Source organism: Notechis scutatus, chromosome 4 (assembly GCF_049901735.1).
Source record: "Notechis scutatus isolate UNSWTSFEM ecotype Mainland chromosome 4, rNotScu1.2, whole genome shotgun sequence".
NCBI lineage: Eukaryota > Metazoa > Chordata > Lepidosauria > Squamata > Elapidae > Notechis > Notechis scutatus.
In genome coordinates, this window is record NC_142012.1 from 37,807,589 (window position 1) to 37,828,364 (window position 20,776).

The 20,776-nt window shown below is 36.7% G+C and overlaps 1 protein-coding gene across 3 annotated transcripts in view; it reads right to left on the minus strand.

Moving 5' to 3' along the window:
• Window positions 1–20,776, minus strand: part of AFG2A (AAA ATPase AFG2A) — a 129,942-nt gene that overhangs the window by 62,082 nt on the left and 47,084 nt on the right. Inside the window, exons 15-16 of one of the 3 annotated variants that reach the window (XR_015749238.1) lie at window positions 6,197–6,310; window positions 3,385–3,521 (exon numbers count right to left, since the gene is read on the minus strand). The exons of 1 other annotated variant lie outside the window; for it this stretch is intronic. The gene's annotated coding sequence lies outside the window, so the exon portion shown is untranslated. Of the gene's footprint in view, window positions 1–3,384; window positions 3,522–6,196; window positions 6,311–20,776 lie in introns of those variants that run through there. One more of the 3 variants, XR_015749237.1, reaches the window with a different exon arrangement.

A 20,776-nucleotide genomic window follows, 5' to 3' on the forward strand; every position in this document is an offset into this window, starting at 1 on the left:
ACTGGTCCAATAGGTACTTATTATACTAGATTATGTATGAACTTTAAATCTGTGCTTAATAATACCAGTGGTCCTCATTTAATGATTTATTGTTCAGTGCTGAATGAGTGGTACTTGACAATCAATCATCATAGTTCCCCCATGGTTATAGGATTGCAATTTGGTCACTCAGCAACTGGCCCACAATTACAACATTGCTGCATCCCACAGTAAACATGATCATACTGTGCAACTTTTGCAGCTGGTTTCTCATGCACAAAGTCATGGGGAAACCAGCAGGAAATTGGAAGTCAGAATTGCATGAAGTCCTGACTTAATGATTCCCATAATATATTCATTTACTGTCAGCAAGTGGGACTACTGGAACTACTGTTGCTAACAGTACAATCATGTGGCATTGCACTTAACGATCATGTCATTTAATGATGGGATTCCTATCCCAATTTGTCAACACTAATTAAGGACTATCCATATGTTGCGACTTCTGCGAATTTCATTGGTTACTCTCTTTTAATTTTAATTTCAACTGAACCTCTGTGAGAAAGACCATAAGTAGTTATGCTTGAATGAAAAGCTGATAAACAAACTTCCCACTTTTAAGGGGGGAGGGAATCATACTCAACTTAAATGGAACTATTTTTGGCAATTCTCAACATTTTTCAAATATACCTTGACACTTCTAAATATCAAGAAAAGATAGAAAGAATAACCACCAGTGAATGCAGAGGCCCACTTCTATGAAAAGGAGCTGTTTTTCTCTGAATTTTAAGAATCTGTAAAAGCATTCCTGAAAAGTCACTTATAACAATAGATCTTGGTGCCACTATTGTAGGAAAAGCTTAAAAGCAGAAATCAAATTAAATGGATGTAACATGGCAGGCCTAAGAAAGTATAAAATATTAACCTTTCCTCAAGTTTAATTTAATTCCATCTAATTAAGAACTCACCAGCCACCTGTAATTCTAGCTACCAATGTTCCTATAATCCTATATAAACAAGGTGCAACTCCCTCTGAGACATACACAAATACCACTAAACATTTTTAGCATTCCAGGAATTGGATCTTTTCCCCCCATCTCTCGCAACATCCAACATTTTTTCCTAACTCCTACTTTCTCCTACTGTTGCATCTCACCTAAACGTGCACTTAAATAAACCTATATGTTTTAGTTTACTTTGCCATTGTTTTCTCTCTACCAAAGCTTTGATATGGTTACCTAAGAAGGAAGAAATGATAAACCAATCAGAGAATAAAATATGGGAGCTGCTTGGTAGATACTTCCAAAACTACTGACAAATCATTTTCCACCCCATTATTAAACATAAATCTTCTTTCCCTTTAGAATCTGCATTTATAATCTCAACTTAAACACAAATTAATTTAGTAGCACTAAGTGGAACACAACCTATTGTGAAAATATTTAACTACCACTCATAATAACTTGCCTGGTTGGTACTCTTCCTCATTGAATCATACTGAAAAAAGAATAGGAAGGAAGAGCTAAAAGAAGCTATAGTGGTGCATTTCCACATGTGTAAAGCTACGTCTATGTCTTTCTATATTTGGGATAATGTGTTGGAATTAGCTATGACAAGCTACCTGAGAGTCTTTTTTATTTTAATATGATTTTAGTGTAAAAAAAGATAAAACTGATATGAGCTAAACCTGAAGAAAAAGAAGCAAAAATGAAGAAAAGCAGAAGAGAAAGAAAAGAGATAGAAAGAACTGGCTTTCGATGTTCTTAGAGCACTTAAAAGAACAATTATATTTTAATCTTTTCATTTAAATCAATGTAAAGCAATAGCCAATATACATATAATATACATAATTGTAGATTTCTAGGTCACAGTTCTCATATTATAATTAGATAGTATACAATTGGGAAAAATATTGGGAAAATAAAGTATTTCTCACATGTATCTATATTAGTGCAAGTACTAATCAACACTATTGCAACACTAATTAGTGTTCTTTGCTAGTACTAAGTACTTAGTACTAAGTACTATGTCAAATCAAACTATATTTCTAGGCTATGTTCCAGTAATTCTCATGCCACAACAATAATATATGCAGTTTTAAAGATTCTAGTGTTTTACTGTCAGAATCTTGAGAACATGTGCTTTTTTGCACTCAAGTCAGAAGCACTGAAGTGCTTCCAGGTTGAAAAGATTAGCAGATGACATCATCATGACTCTGGGGACGTCAAGTGGGGGACTCCCCTCATGTCCTGGGCAGGAGCTAGAGTGAAGGATGAGAACTCAACCCCGCTTCACAGCAGTTCTTGGGTCTCGAATGCAGGCTTGCTAAACTCTTGCCCAGCATTTGAACTACTCAGGTCTCCACACTTCTTTGAGAATTATGGGTGCTCATATTGGGGATACTATTCAGGGAGATAGTTTATCTACATAATAGTCACCATAGTAGAAGATAAATGGAAGTTGCCACCCTTCTACTTCTCCCTTCCTTCTCATGCCCATATTTAATTGTTTTCTAGGGGGGGAAACAGCTTATTTCCAAATAAAGCAATCACCCATTATTTTTATTTTCTAATAATGTTCACAGGGCCTATATGGGATTTACTTTCAAACGAACATGCTGTTAATTGTACTATTGTTTTGTAGCATGCCAGCTTCCTGTTATTATTGTTACACAAATTAATTAAATAGAGAATCTGATAATAATAGGAGTTATATTGTCTCAAAAATGTCATCAAGCATAACTTGGACAGTCTCTGTTCTAACTATTGCATCACATTACTGTTACTAAACAAAACGGAATTTAGTTCAAAACATACATGTTCAGTTAGTCTAGAATAAAAAAAATATTGGTGTAATGAAAAGACATTCTGTTTTGTTTAACCATTTTAAACTTTTCTGCTATAGAAATATTCCACAGGATCTATACTCTAGGAATATGTGTGTGTGTGTGTTTGTCATGCATACATATATAAATATATGTCTAAGTTTGCTCTTTTATCCAATTCAAAGCAATACAAGAATTCCCATAATATAGTTCTTGCCTTCAGATTCCCTGTAGCTCTTTCCTGAGAATAATGCATTGGGATCCGAGAAATCTTTCTATTAATTTATAATTTTAAAGGAAACAATTATTGCAAAGCACATTTAATGCATAAAAATGACTATCAATTCCAAATGAAAAGATTGCTAAGATCAAAGCTAACGTTATAAGGAAAATGTTTTCTGAACATATAATTTCAAAACTATTTTTTAAATATCTATACTTTTTACTGGAAAACCAACAGGAAAAGCTAACTGTTTTTTTAATTTCCCTTCAAGTAAACAATCTGTTCTTAAATCACAACTATCATTTAAAACATACATAAGAAAGAGAGGCCACATCTTTCTAATTATGGACCTTGATAATTACCTGGTGGTTAGCAGAAGATCCATTCTCAATGCATCTTCCTGTGTCTCTCCCTTGATAATGTAATCTAATCTCTTGGCTATGCTTTCATCTGGCACCCAATACTGAATGCTGTTTATAAAACAACAATCTCATCCTGGGTAATGACAGAACAAAGACAGCTTTTGTAATAATGCAGCACTTACTACTTCAAAAGTAGCTAAGTTGGTATAATTTAGTCGGCTTTTCTTTTCTTCATCTTCTTCTTCTTTTTTTTAGTTTTTGAGTAGGAGACCTGATCTACATTGAGCCCTTTGCTATACAGTATAGAATTTACCACACTGTGGTGCAAATTATTAATTATGTCAGTTAAAAGTATAAGAGGAAAGAAATTAAAAGGTACACCTATTAAATACTCTAATATACCATTTGTAAGTAATGTATACAGCATGATTTTTAATTGTTAGAATTTTTATTAATTGATGTAATTCTTAATTATTCAGTCATCACTGTGGCAACAAAAAGTGATAAGCACATATTAAATAGTCATAAATTTCCTATTTGATTAGCCAGCAAACAAGAAACAAAAGTGTGGTTCTTTTTCTGGCCTACTTAAGATTCTAAACCAGGGGTGTCCAACCTTGGCAACTTTAAGACTTGTGGACTTCAACTCCCAGAGTTCCTCAGCCAGCAAAGCTGGCTGAGGAACTCTGGGAGTTGAAGTCCACAAGTCTTAAAGTTGCCAAGGTTGGACACCCCTGTTCTAAACCAATGACAAAGAAGCATTGGTTTGCACAACATATGAAAAAAGCAGCATACTAAATAAAGCTGTTAGGTTTCATTATTCACATTGGATAATATGAATAACAATAAAAATTACTATTACTAAATTCATATAAATCATGATATTGCTATTCGATTATTGTACTTATTGTCACAATCCTAAGAATATTGGTGTTTACATATAATAAAACTTCCATATTAAAATTGCATAATTATAGTGTGATAAGGCCAGATATGTAATAGTTATTTATTCTAGATATCATGCATTACCACGAGCCTTCTGGTAGTTTCGGGCCAATTTTTGTTAAAGAGAGAAGTTATTTCATAGCATAAATAGCATCCTGAGCCTCTCTACCATATACCTTGTGGGAGACAAGTACAAACAGGAGTTTTTCTTACGACAAATAAGCACAGCAGATAGATTCTGACTGAAGAAAATGGTCCTGAACATATTTTGTTGCCAAGCAACCATCATCTTGAATTTCAGTCAAAAGCTAACTGAAATCCTGTGCAGAGTTTACAGCACAGGTATAATATATTTAGGTTATTAATTTTGAATTGCAACCATTCATTGTACTGTAGTAGCCATTCCATTTAAGTTTGGAATGTACTCAGAAAAATGGAAATTCCAGAACATCCCATTGTTCTCATGAGAAGCCTATGCACATAACCTATTTATCCAACTTATATGCGAGATGGCAACCTCACTAGTGGATCACAACGTGGCTGGAAGCCCGAATCGGTGGGATACGATGGCGATCTTTTTGGAGCGAGAGGAAAGGGAGAGAAGAGTTGCGAGGCGTAATTTGCAGGAGGAAGTGGGTGTACCCCACGGCAGGGAGCCCAAGGAAGAAGGGCCGGTAGGCAACGGAGAGCGTCCCGTAGCTCCGGAAGCAGCCTAGAGACGCCCCGGGAAGAGGCGCAGATGCTGCCTTGTAGTCCCCAAACCAACTGCGTGCGCCGCCTTTAGTTATGTGCGCTCCGCTCTCTGGGCATCTCCGTGTGATCGTGACCCTGTCCTTTCCACCTGGCGCCCTTGCTGCTTTCTGGCTCTTTAGCGACCGGCTTCGCGTTTGGAACATGTTCGCATTTGGAGTTGGTTTGGGGACTACAAGGCAGCATCTGGAGACTGTGAGTTCTAGTCCTGCTTTAGGCATGAAAGATTGGCTGGGTGTATTTGAGCTAGTTACTCTCTCTCAGCCAACTCACCACATAAGGTCGTTGTAGTGGGGAAAATAGGAGGCAGGAATATTGGGAATGTTCAACATTTTCAGTTATATTTAACTATATTTAAAAAGGCTGGACAAAAATCTAATAATATTCAGATCTTGGAATGTGTCTATATCTACAGTCAAAGGTTTCCCCTGTGACATTCAATAGAAGCAAGCTTAAGGAAGTACTGATGACTTTGAATTTTGTTATTGGAGAATAACATGTTCAGCCAAGAAAACAAATCCAGGGTTCTCACTTGTGGCACAAATGACCAGGCTAAAATTAATCTCATTTTGGAAATATTATGCAGATATACTGTAGCATTCTTGTTAATTCTGGGAAATATGGAAGGAAATAGAAAAGGTCTGACTCCTGCAGCAAAATGAATGGATTCAATGACAGCACAGATAGGTGCTCTATTGGAATACAGGTAGTCCTTGACTTACAACAGTTCATTGAGTGAACTGTTCAACACTGTGTTTCAGTGTTCAACACTGAAAAAAGTGGCTTATGACCATTTTTCCTGCTTCTTCTATTTATGACCTTTGTAGCATCCTCATGCTCAAGTGATCAGAATTCAGATGCTTGGCAACTAGTTCATACTTATGATCGTTGCTGTGTCCCAAGGTTATGTGATCATCTTTTGCAACTTTTTGACAAGCAAAATCAATGGGGAAGTCATGTTCACTTAACAACTGTGTTGTTAATTTATCAACTGTGTTATTAATTTATTAATTATGACAAGAAAGGCCATAAAATGGGGACAACTCATTTATTAAATGTCTCACTTAGCAACAGACTTTTGGGGCTCAATTGTGGTCAGAAGCCGAGGACTACCTGTATTAAAAGGACCAGACTGGGGACAGGTGTTCCTGAAGACATTCTATCTATTTGGTCATCAATAGTTAACAATGATTTGGTGGGACAATCAAACGAATACTAGAGAAGACTCTAGAAACAAAGGAAAGCTCTTCTAAGAATTAATAGTCCATATCTTTTGAGATATTTTGGCAAATAAATTCACAATACCACAAGACAGAGAATTCCTGCTTGGAGAGCTTTCCTTTGAAATATATTCAAGTGTTTATCAATGCACAGATAAAGCACTGATAGGCACTTATTTTGGAAATAAAGCAATACTTATGATCAGCTTTATTTTACAGTGTCAACATAACAATTGAGAAGCTTAAGACTATTAATTTTACTATTGTAAGATATAAAATGTTGCTTGTAGTATCTGTTTTTAAATCCCCGCAATTCATAATTCTCTTAGGCAGCTTGAAGAAAAAGACAGTTAATTCCTCCTTCTCTATTACCCCAAGTTCTGTGAGGAAGTTGTTATGACATAGAACAGATGTGAAATGTTGACTCAATTAAAATGCATAACTTCCATGAAATGCTTGTCACAAAGAAGTTCATTTATATTGTTTTCTGTCATGAAGATTGGCAGGAAGTTAAAGGAACCATGCCACATGCAATTAATTGAGCACTTCACATCAAATATTCTTTGTGCTCCTTGAATGCAAAGCAAATACATGTGCACAGTAATTTGCCTTTTGTTCTCTCTCTTTCTCTCTCTCTCCCTCCTTCCCACCCTCTCTCTCTCTCTCTCTCTCTTCCCCTTTCCGTCAGAGATGAAAATGATGATGAGGGATATCACAAAACAAACTAAAGACTACAGAGATGTAAGTGATACATTTTAGTTATGAATAATACCTGCAACAAATGTTTACAGTTGTGGAGATAAATTTACAAATGGAATTCACATTTGGGATATAATCTTAAGTGCTTTAAACAGAAGAATGATTTAAGTAGCTGTATCTTCAGTAAATTTGCTGTGCATAAACCATCCTTGCCAGTATAGCCACACTAGATCCACAAATGAAATTTGTGGAGAAATAGTGCCTTTCTGGTGATTTTGCCTCATTTGTGACATTTCCAAGATTATTTATCAACAAGAAAATATACTTTTGTTTCTTCAGGTTTTAAACATGAAATTCATGGACACACATACAGATACAGAAAGAGAGAGATCTGTTGTATTATAGGATTGTTTTCACTGTATTAACTCCATCTTTAGTTGAACCATTAAAAATTTGAACGACATGACTAAGCCAAAAAAGTACTGAATGGTAATACACAATTAATTACAGTAAAGGTATTTTTTTAACTTACTGCTTCTCTTTGTTGCATCAGTTGAAACTTACTGGAAGTTTAGTTATCTTTGGTTATCTTTCCAAAATCATATTTACAGGTGACATAAAGAACACTGTGGGAAGAAGGAATCAGCAAAAAAAACCCCACCAGCCTGTTCTTCCTAATAATAACCGGCTTCAATTCAGAAGGATTTTTTTATCACAAAGGATAAATTCTAGATTAACCAATTAAGCAATGAAGCTTACTGCATGATTCCTTCTGAACTGGCTACCAATTCTGAAGATCTGATTAACTTTAATGATTGGTAGCCATCAATAGTCTTACTCTTCTACGAATTGTCTAAAGCCTATTAATGCCTAATCTGGTGATAGTGAATTTAATGGTTTCAATATGAATTATGTAGAGGTCCTGCATTTCCATTATTCTTTTTATTGGTAGACATTCAATATGCTAGTACAAGTAGTCCTTGACTTACAACAGTTCATTTAGTAATCATTCGAAGCTACAACAGCATTGAAAAAAGTGACTTATGACCATTTTTTCTCACTTATGACCACTACAGCATCTCCATGATCACATGATCAAAATCCAGCCACTTGACAACTGATTCATATTTATGATGGTGGCAGTGTCCTGGGTTATGTAATCACCTTTTGTAGGCCTTCTGACAACCCAAGTCAATGGGAAAGCCAGATACACTTAACAACCGCAGTGATTCACTTAACAACTGTGACAAAAAGGTCATAAAATGAATCAAATTCACGTAACAAATGTCTCACTTAGCAACATAAATTTTGGGCTCCATTGTGGTTGTAAGACAAGAAATACCTGTAGTAGGAGGGGAAGTAATTTTGTTTGTTTATTCTACATCCGTGATGGCAAACCAATGGCACACATGTGCCGGAAGTGGCACACAAGCGGCATACATCTCTGGGCACGCTAGCTGTCACCCGTTCCTCTTCTAGGATCCGGTGCATGCATCTGTGCTGGCCAGTTGGTCTTCGCGTTCACAGGAGCACCGGAAACCGGAAGAGCAACACTCTGGTGTACATGTGTGCATCAGGAAGCTGAGTTTCTGGTTTCCAGCACGCACATGCATGCCGGCCAGCTGGTCTTTGCACATGCATGCAGCCAGAAACTGGAAGAGCAGTTCCCCAGCATGCATGTGCAGGAGCATCGGAAACCGGAAGAGCAGGTCCCCGGCACATACACATGCTCCCATTTCAGCACTTGGTGCTGAAAAGGTTCACCAACACAAGATTACAAGATAAAGAATTTGCAATTATATATTAATGTTTTCATAATTAGCAACATAAGTAAATGTTATAATACATATTTTCATTTCATTTTAATTCAACATTGTTTATGTTTTTCAGAGTAACGTAAGATATGTTTTCTTACAGTACTGAAATGAATATACATATTTTGGATTGTTTTGAGTTGAGATGCCTGCAACTAGATGTATAATGCTATAATATGGCTTTGGAAAGATAGGAAACTATTGAATTAATAGGAAAAAAGTAGGCATTAATTTATTATTCTTAATCAGAAAGTCACAGATCAGCTAAATGCAGTTCCTCCAAATACCCAGTTACAATCCTGTTATTTTCAGTGATCACTGATCCTATACTTGGTCTACCCCAATCTATTTATTCCCCAAGTATTTACATTAGTTGGATTCTAAATAAATAATTAGTCCAAGCACTTCCATTTTTTATTCAAGTCAAATATTTTTATTCACAACATTAAAACTATTCACTGCAGTTTCTTAAAACTTAACCCAGTGCAAAGAGAACTCAAGTCATGTGCTAAATGAATGACATTTAGCCACATAGTTAAATATCATGTTTAAAAGGTATATTAGTAGAGCTGCAAGTATGAGATGCAATCTGAGTGATAATTGAATTAAAAACTGGAGAAAGCACATAAAGTAGTAATGACAAAAGAATCTCAGAGGGTTTGCTTTTGGGGTGGTTTTTAATAAGATAACTATTACAGGTAGCCCTTGAGTTAAAACCATAATGGAGCCTGCCCATTAGGGTCAGAAGTCAAAAGAAATGATAAATGAACTGCCTCAAATAACGACCAGCTAATCCTGCTCTCCCCAGTGCATTCATTAAAGGAATGTGCAGGTCATTAAGCAGAGCTCATGGGTGGAGAAGATTCTAGGATGCCTAGTGAATGTGCAAGCCCACCTGCCTTAGGCTTCCCAAGGCCTGCCCCATTCTGAGATATCCCATGCTCCACTTCCCGTATCTTGGAAGTCTGTCACGTGTGCCTACCACCCAGCTAGGGAGAAACAATGTGGAAAAAATACATTGGGCACACTGGTTCTGCTGCTTCCTTCCTCCTGCCAAGGTGCCCCTATCTTTCTGGGGCAAAAAAGGGGCCAGTTCCTTATTCTTTTAGAGCTTTCTGCTTCAATCACTGGCCATCAGGAGACTGCAAACCTCTTCTTGGTTCTTGCTAGGTTTTCAAAAACCAGATCCTGCATGCCAACGCAACAGCTTTGAGATGCGCTTCCTAAAATCTTTCCCTTGCTTTAACCTCCTCCCTATTCCAGAAAGCTACATTTCTTCAATGAATGAAACAAAAAAGCATGGAAAGACAGACTTGTTGATCTTGCTCCCCCTTCCCTCTTCAGGTGCTAAAACTAAACTCTCTGCATCTACTCTCCAATGTCTATTCCTTTTAAAAACCTTATCTTGACTTCAGGCTGAAGAACAGAATAAAGGTAATAAGCAAGCAAAGAAAATCTTTCTGCAGCTTTTTTCCTGGAGGAGCTGAAGGGAAAAAAAAATCAGCACTCAAAAAGTTTAGCTAATACAGCATGACATGTGCACAGAAACTAGGTCCTTGCAAAGGTTTTTGCTATTCAACTGACTGCCTTTAGGAATCAGCTAGGTAGGACTTGCCAGAGTCCTAGCTGGGTCCTAAAGGCAGGCAGTCAAATAGCAAAAAAAAAAAAAACCTTTTAGAGATGTCCTAGCTGCCTGCTTGCCAAGTTGTGGGGGTTGGGGGGGTTGTTTGCTGCAGAAATATTTTCTTTGCTTGCTTCATTCCCTACCTTTACTCTTCAGCCTGGAGTCAAGGTAAGTAACTTACACATTTTGTCATCCTTTCTAGGCATGCAATAAATTTAGCAAATTAAGTTGTTAAAAGAGATAGAGATAGGAGGACAGAGGCAGGGAGTTTAGTTTCAGCACCTGATTGGGGAGGGGGAAGATCTGTGTTATTTATTCTGTATCACTTTTCTTCTGTGTACTTTGTTGTATTAAAAATATTCATACATTTTAAGAGGAGTCTTTGTATTTTTCCTCTAAAAAGATAACAAGACATAGTTCAAATATTTAACTTGGTTCTTCCTTAAAATTTAATTTGAACAAATATTTTAAAATTAAGTTTCACGTGCATGTTGTAGGGCAATCCACTATTTCTGCAGACCTAATAAAATAAAATAAAAATATAAACCTAATAAAAAGTACAATTTGTATATTGACAGCCAAAGACAAAACAGACTGTTCTATCATAGCTTAACAAAGACAAAGTTAGAATCACTCTTAAAATAAAAAAATGTTTTTCTATGTGTTAATATTTCCAAAATATTCAGACACAGGAATATAGGGATTTGTAAATTGTTCTCCAGAGGGATGTTGATCTAATACCAAAACTCTAATCCAAGAGTTCAGAGACAGAATGTAAGACTAGTATAGTTTTCAGTCCTATGCATTAGCCAATATTTGTTGAAGAGTTGAAGGAAAGGAGAGAAAGTTGAGGACAACTCTATTACATCACATAGAAATAGTCTTAAATCTCACATCCTTTGCTGCAAGTGAAAAATCATTTGTCCATTTTTAAAGTATAAAAAACTGAAATAAACACTGACTTGATGCACAGTTCTTTAATTATATTATTTGGGGGTGCAATAGCTCAGCTGTTAAAGACACTGAGCTTGTGACAGCCTGGGTCTGAGACCCAAGCGCAGTGTAACAGAGTGAGCTCCCATTCCTGCCCCAGCTCCTGCCTATCCAGCAATTCAAAAGCAGGCAAATGTGAGTAGATTAATAGGTACTATTTCAATGGGAAGGCACAGTATTCCATGCGCCTTTGGCATATAGTCATACTGGCCACAAGACCACAGAAAATGTCTTTGGACAATGCTGGCTCCCTTGGCTAAGAAACAGAGATGAGCACTGCGCCCTAGAGTCGGACATGACTGGACAGGCAAAACTTTATCTTTTAGTATTATTTACTAAACATCCTAATTTTTGTTATAGTTATTATTGTAATTAACTATGGTCACAAAGTGTCCATTAAGTTGTCAGACTGAAATATTTAAAAAACTTAATGCAGAGAATTGAGAGCTCCTTAATAAATGTTCAGGATTAAACAACTTCTAATGTTCTATGCACATTTCACTTGCAAACACATTCAGGTTTCACTAACAACAGAAATCATGCATGTTTTAAAAACATATTTCATACCCTCAAATCATCACAAAAACATCACATGGAGTATAACTTACATTAAATAATTTATTCAATTTGTAATTGATTTGTTTATGTACCCAATTTTACATATCGAGTTATGTTTCTGGTTTTACATAATTTACAAAATATAGGAAAAACATAAGAAAAAAATATAAATGCTATAGTGAACAGTATTCCCTCACTATAGTTTTTATATTGCTTTCAAACCCACATAATGAAAAAGAGAAAAACAAATATACAATGATCATTTCCAAAAAATATTCTTATGAGACTTTAAGGATATCATTTACAAAGCACAACCATTCTCTTCTTTAGAAGTGTCCCAATACATCATTCTATTTGTATTTAGCTCAAGACATGAATGTACTTGCCTAGAATGTAAGTAAGGTATTTACACAAAGGGAGCCCTTCAGAAATTTATTATTGTGAACCCAAAACGGGAAGTACAGTAATGCCACCAGTAGATGTTAAATAACCCTTAGTGTAAACTGTGCTATTTAGTTTAATATGCATAACGTTAACTCTTAGGTAAAACTTGATGAAATGCATGCAGTAAACAAACTGCATTTGATTCATTTGAATACCTATAAGATTTCGCACAGTTTTTTCTTCTAAGTAGTTTATATGACCCAGCATCAGGACAGAAGTAAATTACTGATAAACAAACTGAAGAAAAATGAGTTCTGAGCTTGTGCTAAGGATAAATATATAAGAACTGCAAGACTATCAGACTTACAGTACAAAACTATGTTATATATAATAAATTTTGTTAAATGTAGTATTTTGATTCTAACCCAGCTATAAGATAATTGGGTTAATGGTAGGGAATAATAAAACTATGATTATTCCAGTATGTATTTTACTAAGGCTTCTAGTGATAAACATTACACTGGGTGAAACCAGGCTCAATAGCAGTAACTGTGAGAGGGATCTTGGAGTCTTAGTAGATAACCAGCTAAATATGAGCCAGCAGTGTGCAGCAGCAGCCAAAAAAGCTAATGCAATCCTAAGTTAACAGAGGGATACAATCAAGATCAAGTGGGTACTAATACCACTCTATAAAGCCTTAGTAAGACCACACCTAGAGTACTGCATCCAGTTTTGGTCACCATATTATAAAAAAGATGTTGAGACTGAGATAGCAGTTTTCCAATATTTGAGGGGCTGCCACAGAGAGGAAGGGGTCAATCTATTTTCTAAAGCGCCTGTAGGCCAGACAAAGAATAATGGATGGAAACTGAATAAGGAGAGATTTAACCTAGAAATAAGGAGAAACTTTCTGACAGTGAGAACCATCAACCAATGGAACAGCTTGCCCTCGGAAGTTGTTGGAGCGCCATCACTTGAGACCTTCAAGAAGAGATTGGACTGCCATTTGTCAGAAATAGTGTAGGGTCTCCTGCTTGGGCAGAGCGGTTGGACTAGATAACCTACAAGGTCCCTTCCAACTCTTTATCTGTTACATTATTGTATACTGTTTTCCTATTTCTAGTCCTAAGTAATAAATAACAATTGATTTCTATTTTTGGTGTGTTCTCTTTGCGTAAATCATTATTTAACCAGTTCACTCTAGCCATTTTCAACATCTGTATATGATAAGAATCAAGACAGTCTTAAGTCAAGGATTTATTTAATAACCACTAATTGACTATGCTGCCCTTTTCATATATATAATTATTTTGAGCTATGGGAAGCATCAGAAAACTTTCTATACACATTACATCATCATTACTCTGAAAAAGCTTTATGTCAAAACAGGAGCTTAATAATATTAGCCCAATATTTTCATGATTATCCTCTCCTTCCAATGCTTGCATCTTGGAGAGAGTTACAGTAAGACAAACATAATCACAAATGCAGTCATGGTATACTCAAACTCAATGAATTAAACTAAATACATACAGTACCAAGAATTAGCTGATACTTTTACCAATTTCAGAAGGATAAAATCTGATCTTAAGAATGAAGAAGCGATATTAGGAAAAATGACAAAGTTTGAAATGTCTATGGAGATTCTCACTTATCCTGGTCATGGTTACCTCAAAGGTGCTTTTTAAAAAAGGTAACTGGACTTTTGTTTCCCTTGCATATGTTTTACTTCTCATCCAAGAAGCTTCTTTAGTTCTCATGAACTGAAGAAGCTTCTTGGATGAGAAGCAGAATGTCTTCAAAGAAAAACAAAGTCCAGTTGCCTTTTGGAAAATAAAAGACTTTGGGGACAAAATTTGAAATGTTTATACAAAACCAATACCATTAGGGCACATATACAAAGTCCTAATCTGATAGGAAACAAACAGAATAAATACAAAATTGTATAATGCAAAAAATTTAAAGAAATAGTAACAATGCTACAATAGGAAGAATTATGGATCAAATCCATCAAATTTCTTCCAAGGTACAATCTAAAAGAAAATTAGTACAAAATGTTTTTAAAATGATACACAACTCTGGAATTGAGGATCCTGAGGAAAAGTGAACTAATACCTGCATTTTTCTCTGATCCACACATTGTGGCACATTGCAGCCAAAAGGCAGCTGCATGTGAGATCTAGACTGCTGACCTTTTCTCTGGAATAAAGTGAAATCTAGAGATGCACTTTGCACAGCTGATTTTTGTGAGTAGACCACAATTTTTGCAGCCATTTGTGAACAGCTGGGATTCACGAATTCTATCATGGTTTAATCAGTAAATGCAGTCTTTCATGATTCAAGGTTCAAACAAAACTCCTCTCTTTAATCACTTTGGAGCTTCATTTTTTAAAATTGCTTCTTTAAGATTGAAAAACCTTTGAAACTACAAGTCTACCTGTCACTGGGGGAGTTTCCCTTCAATCCATTTAAAAAGAAGAAAAATTACATCTTCTTGGCATTCTTAACTATTTTTTTCAATTCTTTGCAATATTCAGGAAAGGATTGATTTTATTATTTTATTTATTATTAAATTTATTTACCATCTATCTCGCCACAGAGCTACTTTAGGTGGCTTACAACAATGAAAAGGAAGAAATTAAAAGCATGTAAACAAAATAGAAGTAAAATGATAGAACAATAAAGTATACAGTGAAAAGAAACAATGAGAATATCATATTGATATTGATCATATCATATTGATGACAATATGATAACAAAAAGATGGATGGGTGGAGAGGCGAGCAGAAAGTGGAGGAGCTGAAATCTGCTATCAATTCAGCAGCCAACTCCAGCATGGAACTCTCTCCCATTCGGTCCCCAACCCAACCAGCAGAGCCCGGTCTTTAGGCTCCTGCAGAAAGATAGAAGGTTTGGCAGATCTTAATTTAGAGGGTGGGGTGTTCCAAAGAGTGGGCGCTGTGGCAGAGAAGGCTCTTCTTCTGGATCCCAATAATCTGAGTTCTTTGATCAATGGAATCCATAGTAGGCCCCTCAGTACAAGTAGAACGGGTTTGATTTAGACTCATCAGGTAGTCTATCTCTATGTCTCTCTTAGTCACGTCCACCACCTATTCTTCAAGCTGGGGAGGTGAGACCAGAGAACCCCTAAGATGCAGCCCTGTCCAGAACTAAGGATGACAAAAACTCAGATCTTGAGCCTTCATGCACCCAAAGCCAAGTCTGTTGTCCCACATCCAGGTGTCTATAGCCTCCTGGCATCATGAGAAGGCACAAACAGCATCATTCAGATCTTCAGATATAGAGAAGTAGAGCTGAGTATCATCAGCATATGGATCTCAACTCATGGTGATGGATCTCACCCAGTGGCTTCATGACCAGATGAAGATGTAAATGATTTTAGAATTCTTTCTGGAAACTTTGTAAATGCTAGGTCCTCAATAGAAAATAGGCTGGTTGCAATTGTTTTTTGTTTTTTTCCTGTAGTCTTAACTATTTATTTATTTAGTTAGTTTAGTCTGTCAAGCATGTATTAAAAGACAAGTATAAGTATGAACATAACATATAAACATGTAAGTATAAACAGGTATAAGTATATGCATAATACATGAGTGTGAATAAATGGGAACAGTAGGACAGGGACGATAGGCATGCTGGTGCACGCCTCCTTACAGACCTCTTAGGAATGGAGTGAGGTCCACGGTAGACAGTTTAAGGTTAAATTTTGGGGGGTTTGAGGATGTAACAACAGAGTCAGGAAGTGAGTTCCAGGCGTTGACCACTCTGTTGCTGAAGTCATATTTTCTGCAATCAAGTTTGGAGCGGTTTGAAGGCTGTGTGTTTTGTTTGGTTGCTGTGCCAATCAGACAGTTATAGAGGTGCAGATGGCAGCTTTAGCTGTAAAAGCTTTAACATTTGCATTTGTAAAATGCTAAAGCTTTTCTAAACATTAAAGCTTTTACAGCTAACTATAACTGACTGATTTGGCACAGCAACTAAACAAGACAGACGCAGACTTCAAGGGATAGTTAAGACTACAGAAAAAGCAATTGCTGCCAGCCTGCCTTCCATTGAGGACCTGTATACTGCACAGGCCAGAAAGAGGACTGTGAAAAGATTTACAGACCAGACCCCTCATATCCTGGACACAAACTGATTCAACTTCTTCCCCCAAGACAACGCTATAGGGCCTTGCAGGCCAAAACAACTAGACACAAGGTCAGTTTTCCCCCCATGCCATCAATCTGCTAAATAACTAATTCCTACATTACTTTCTTATGCCCTAGGACAGTGATGGCTAACATTTCCATCATTGCATGCCGAAAATGTGTGTGCGCGTGTGCACACACGTGCCTGCACCCATAATGCAATGCACGTGCACCCCCACCCCAACCCCTGCGTGCACACTGCGTGCCTCTGCACATGCACGTGCAACTTGCACCGCGTGCCTCTGCACATGTGCGTGTGACCCCCCAAATGTGCCCCGCCTCCTACACATGCACATACATCTCCTGCGCACATGTCTGCCCCCACGCACATGCAGCAGATACCCGACAATCAGCTGGCTGGCAGGGGGCACGCGCGCATGCACAGTAGCTCAGTTCTGGACAACAACTCGGGTGCCAACAGAAATGGCTCTGCGTGCCACTTGCGGCACGCATGCCATAGGTTCGCCATCACGGTGCCTTGGATGTCAAACCACAGAGTAGGGCTATATTACTATTATCCTTCTCATTTTTTCTATTACCTGTTCTTTTAGCATCTTATGAACTTGTTTGTACTTCTGATTTATATTTATTGCTTTATTTAGTATCTATGACCATCACTGAGTATTGTATCTTATTACTGTATTTTATGATTATCATGATATATCACTAGTTGCTGGCATATACATTGAGACTTATGATCCAGAGACAAAAGTTTGCAATTTTTAATTATGAACAGAGGGATGAAGGGATTAACCTAATGGAAATGGGAACTATATACTTATGTTCTTAAGTATTTTGGTTAATTTTTACTGGAAATCATAGTTAATACTGACACTAACTTTTTCTCTTTGTCTTTAAAAGTGTAAGTTTTCTAAACATCAGTGTTAATAATCTCCAATCAGACACTGTATAAATATCACTGTACTCAAATAATACAATGTACTTCTTGTATTTTATATTAAGAGAATAAAACAATAAAAAGGAGGAAAACAGAAGCTTAATATAAAAAATATTTACCCGGCCACTTAATGGATGCATACTCATCTGAACATGCATAAATCCTGAGTACATTCTCATTTGAACATTAATAGGAAGAAATTAATAGGAAGAAAACTTGATTGTACTATGAAAAGCCAGCATTAACGATAGACCATTGTTTTATTTCAAGTATTTTAAATATCTCAAAAATTTTATTTATTAGTATTTTATTGATTAGATTTATAGCGTGTCTTTTAAACAAAAGTTCAAGGTGACATATATTGCATTCCCTTCTCCTGTTTAACCCCACAACAACAACCCTGAAAGTAGGTTAGGTTGGGAGAGAGTGACTGGCCCAAAGTCACTCATTGAACTTGTGTGGCTGAGGGTTGGTTAGAATCAGAGTCTTCTTGCTTCTTAGTTCAATACCTTAACAACTATACCAAATTGGTGTTCCTTCTAATTCCTCAATATTTATTAATTAAATGTATGCAGGTAGCCTTCAACTTACAAACACTAGGTAATGGATAAGTGAGTTCTGTCCAATTTTACAACCTGTTTTTGTTGTTGTTGCTATGATTGTTAATTGAATATTGTAGTTGCGTTCACTTAATGTGAATCATGGGGTTATTAAGCAAATATGGTTTCCCCAATTGACTTTTCTTGTTGGAAGCTGGTGAGGAAAGTCACAAACACTGTAGCAATCACATCATCCCAGAACGCTGCAACTATTGTAAATATCTGCTGGTTGCCAAGCATCCTAATTTTGAGCATGTGACGATGGGAATGCTTCAATGGTTATCAGTGCAAAGACTAGTTGTTATTTTTTTTTCAATGCTATGGTAACTTTGAACAATCACTAAACAAATAGTGATAAATAAGCATGTATATCACTACCTATTTCTACACAAGGTTATGGGCAGTTCAATAATTGAAAAATAAAATACAAAAACATCAAACCAATACAATAAGTAAAAACTGTTGACTCTTCCCCAAGATAGCTACTGAATAGTAGGATTTTTTTTCCTGCCAACAATCTGCTGGTTTTGCTGCCAAAGCTGTTTCTCTGAAAGTGCTGCTCTTTGGATTTGAGTGGGAGCACGTAAGAATAACCCAGGACAGATTTTAGATGGCCATGGACACATCTGGAAAGGGGAGTCTTGAAGATTCCAGTTCCCTGTGGGAGTAGTTGGAAAATCACTGGTCATCCATCCATCTTCCTCTCAGTTCATTTTCTTAAGCATGTCTGAGCTTTTGAATTTTTGGCTTCACTTTTATTTTTGTCTTTAAAAGTTGAGTGGATGGCTGAATGCTGATTTCATTTAACCCTCTGTTGGACTTTATCTGCTCTTTTTTTCTTTTTCCATTTTATTTATGTGGTAGTTTTGAAAAACTTTTGCTTTTCCATAAGGAAATAGAGCATGTTCTTGGATAGTAAAAGTACTTTCATTTCATTTAAAATTATATTGAACTCTCACCACAGGGTTTCTGCATTTTATTAATTTGCAAAATATTTGAAGCCTTTTTAAAATTTTTCTTTTAACTTTGAATCAAAATATCCAGAAAATATTTTTCCTGCTTCTTTATCTACTTCTTCAAGTTGCTTCTGTGTTGTTTCTTCCCTTCTGCATCATTAAGTTATACAAGCAACAATGTATCATATTACAGAGCTGTGATGGCGAACCTTTGGCACACGTGCCACAAGTGGCAGGCAGTGCCATTTGTGGCGACACGTGAGCCACAGGCAAACTACCTCACTGCGCATGTGCGTACCTCACATCTGATTTTTGGCCTGTTTGAGGCCTTTTTCGGCCTCCCAGAGGCTTGAGGAAAGCCTTTGCAGGCCGAAAAATAGGGCATTTTGTCACTTCCTGTATTTCCGGAAATACCGGAAGTGACAAAACGGGCCCATTTTTTGGCTTGCAAAGCCTGCACCAGTTTTCCTCAAGCCTCTGGGAGGCCGAAAAAGGCCTCAAATGGGCAAAAAATCAGATGGGGGGCATAGTGCAGGTAAGGGAGCTGCAGGGAGATTGCATGTACATGTGCAAGGGGCGTGGGATGGGCGCATTACCTTCTGGGTGCTCGCACAATTTTTGGCACAGGAGCCCAAAAAGGTTAGCCACCACTGTTATTATAGAGAGTAGAGTAGAGTAGAGTAGAGTAGAGTAGAGTAGAGTAGAGTAGAGTAGAGTAGAGTAGAGTAGAGTACAGTACAGTACAGTACAGTACAGTACAGTAGACTAGACTAGACTAGACTAGACTAGACTAAACTAGGCCAGTGATGGTGAACCTTTTCGGCACCAAGTGCCCAAACCAGAACTTGCGTGCATGCGTGTGCATGTGCGCATGCCAGAGCACCAGAAACCCGAAGACCAGCTAGCTGGTGCACACATGCCTGTTTTTTTCACCATTTTTAGGGCCATTTCCTGGGCCGTTATTGAAGTACAGATGACAGACTCAATAATTCCTTTATAAAACTGTATCAATAGCTCCTGTGGTAGTCTGAACTTCCTAAGTTGATGCAGGAAGGACATTCTTTGTTGTGCTTTTTTTAATGATGTTTCTAATGTTATGTGATCATTTGGCAAACTGCAATCCTTAGTTGAATTTTTTAAATAGTTTTATGAAACGAATATTTGTGGAAAATATTTAGATTCATGTAGCTCTAGATAAATTAGATTCACAAAAGGACTGTAATTTGAAAGCAGCAGATGTTGGAAAAAAAATATGGACAGTACAGACCTAGAACTAATTGAATTGATTGCACACATCTCCCTGAAGTTCAAGCCTATATTATTTTACAACAGCAGAAACCTGACTAAGTGGAGAAGTGATAAATTGGTTTTCCTTATGACTGAGGGACATTGGGGAATGGATTTATATCACTTAGCTAGAAATCAATGTCATCTGAACTTTTTTGAGAAGATGGACCAAATTTGGAAATGAAATTTATTATATTTAATCAGACAATTGAAAGAGATGGCATTAAGAAACAAATATGGATATATTTACTGTTAACTCTTGGAACAAATTGGAATAGATAAATGCAGTGGTAAATTTTCTAAGAGTTGATTACAATAACAGTTTGTTAATGTTGCTTTTTATTGTTGTTCTTTTTGTAAGCTATTCTGTCATGAATATAGTTTATAGATGACAGATTAATAATGGAGAGATAATATGTGGATATGTGTTTGGTTTTTTTCTTTTTTAATGCA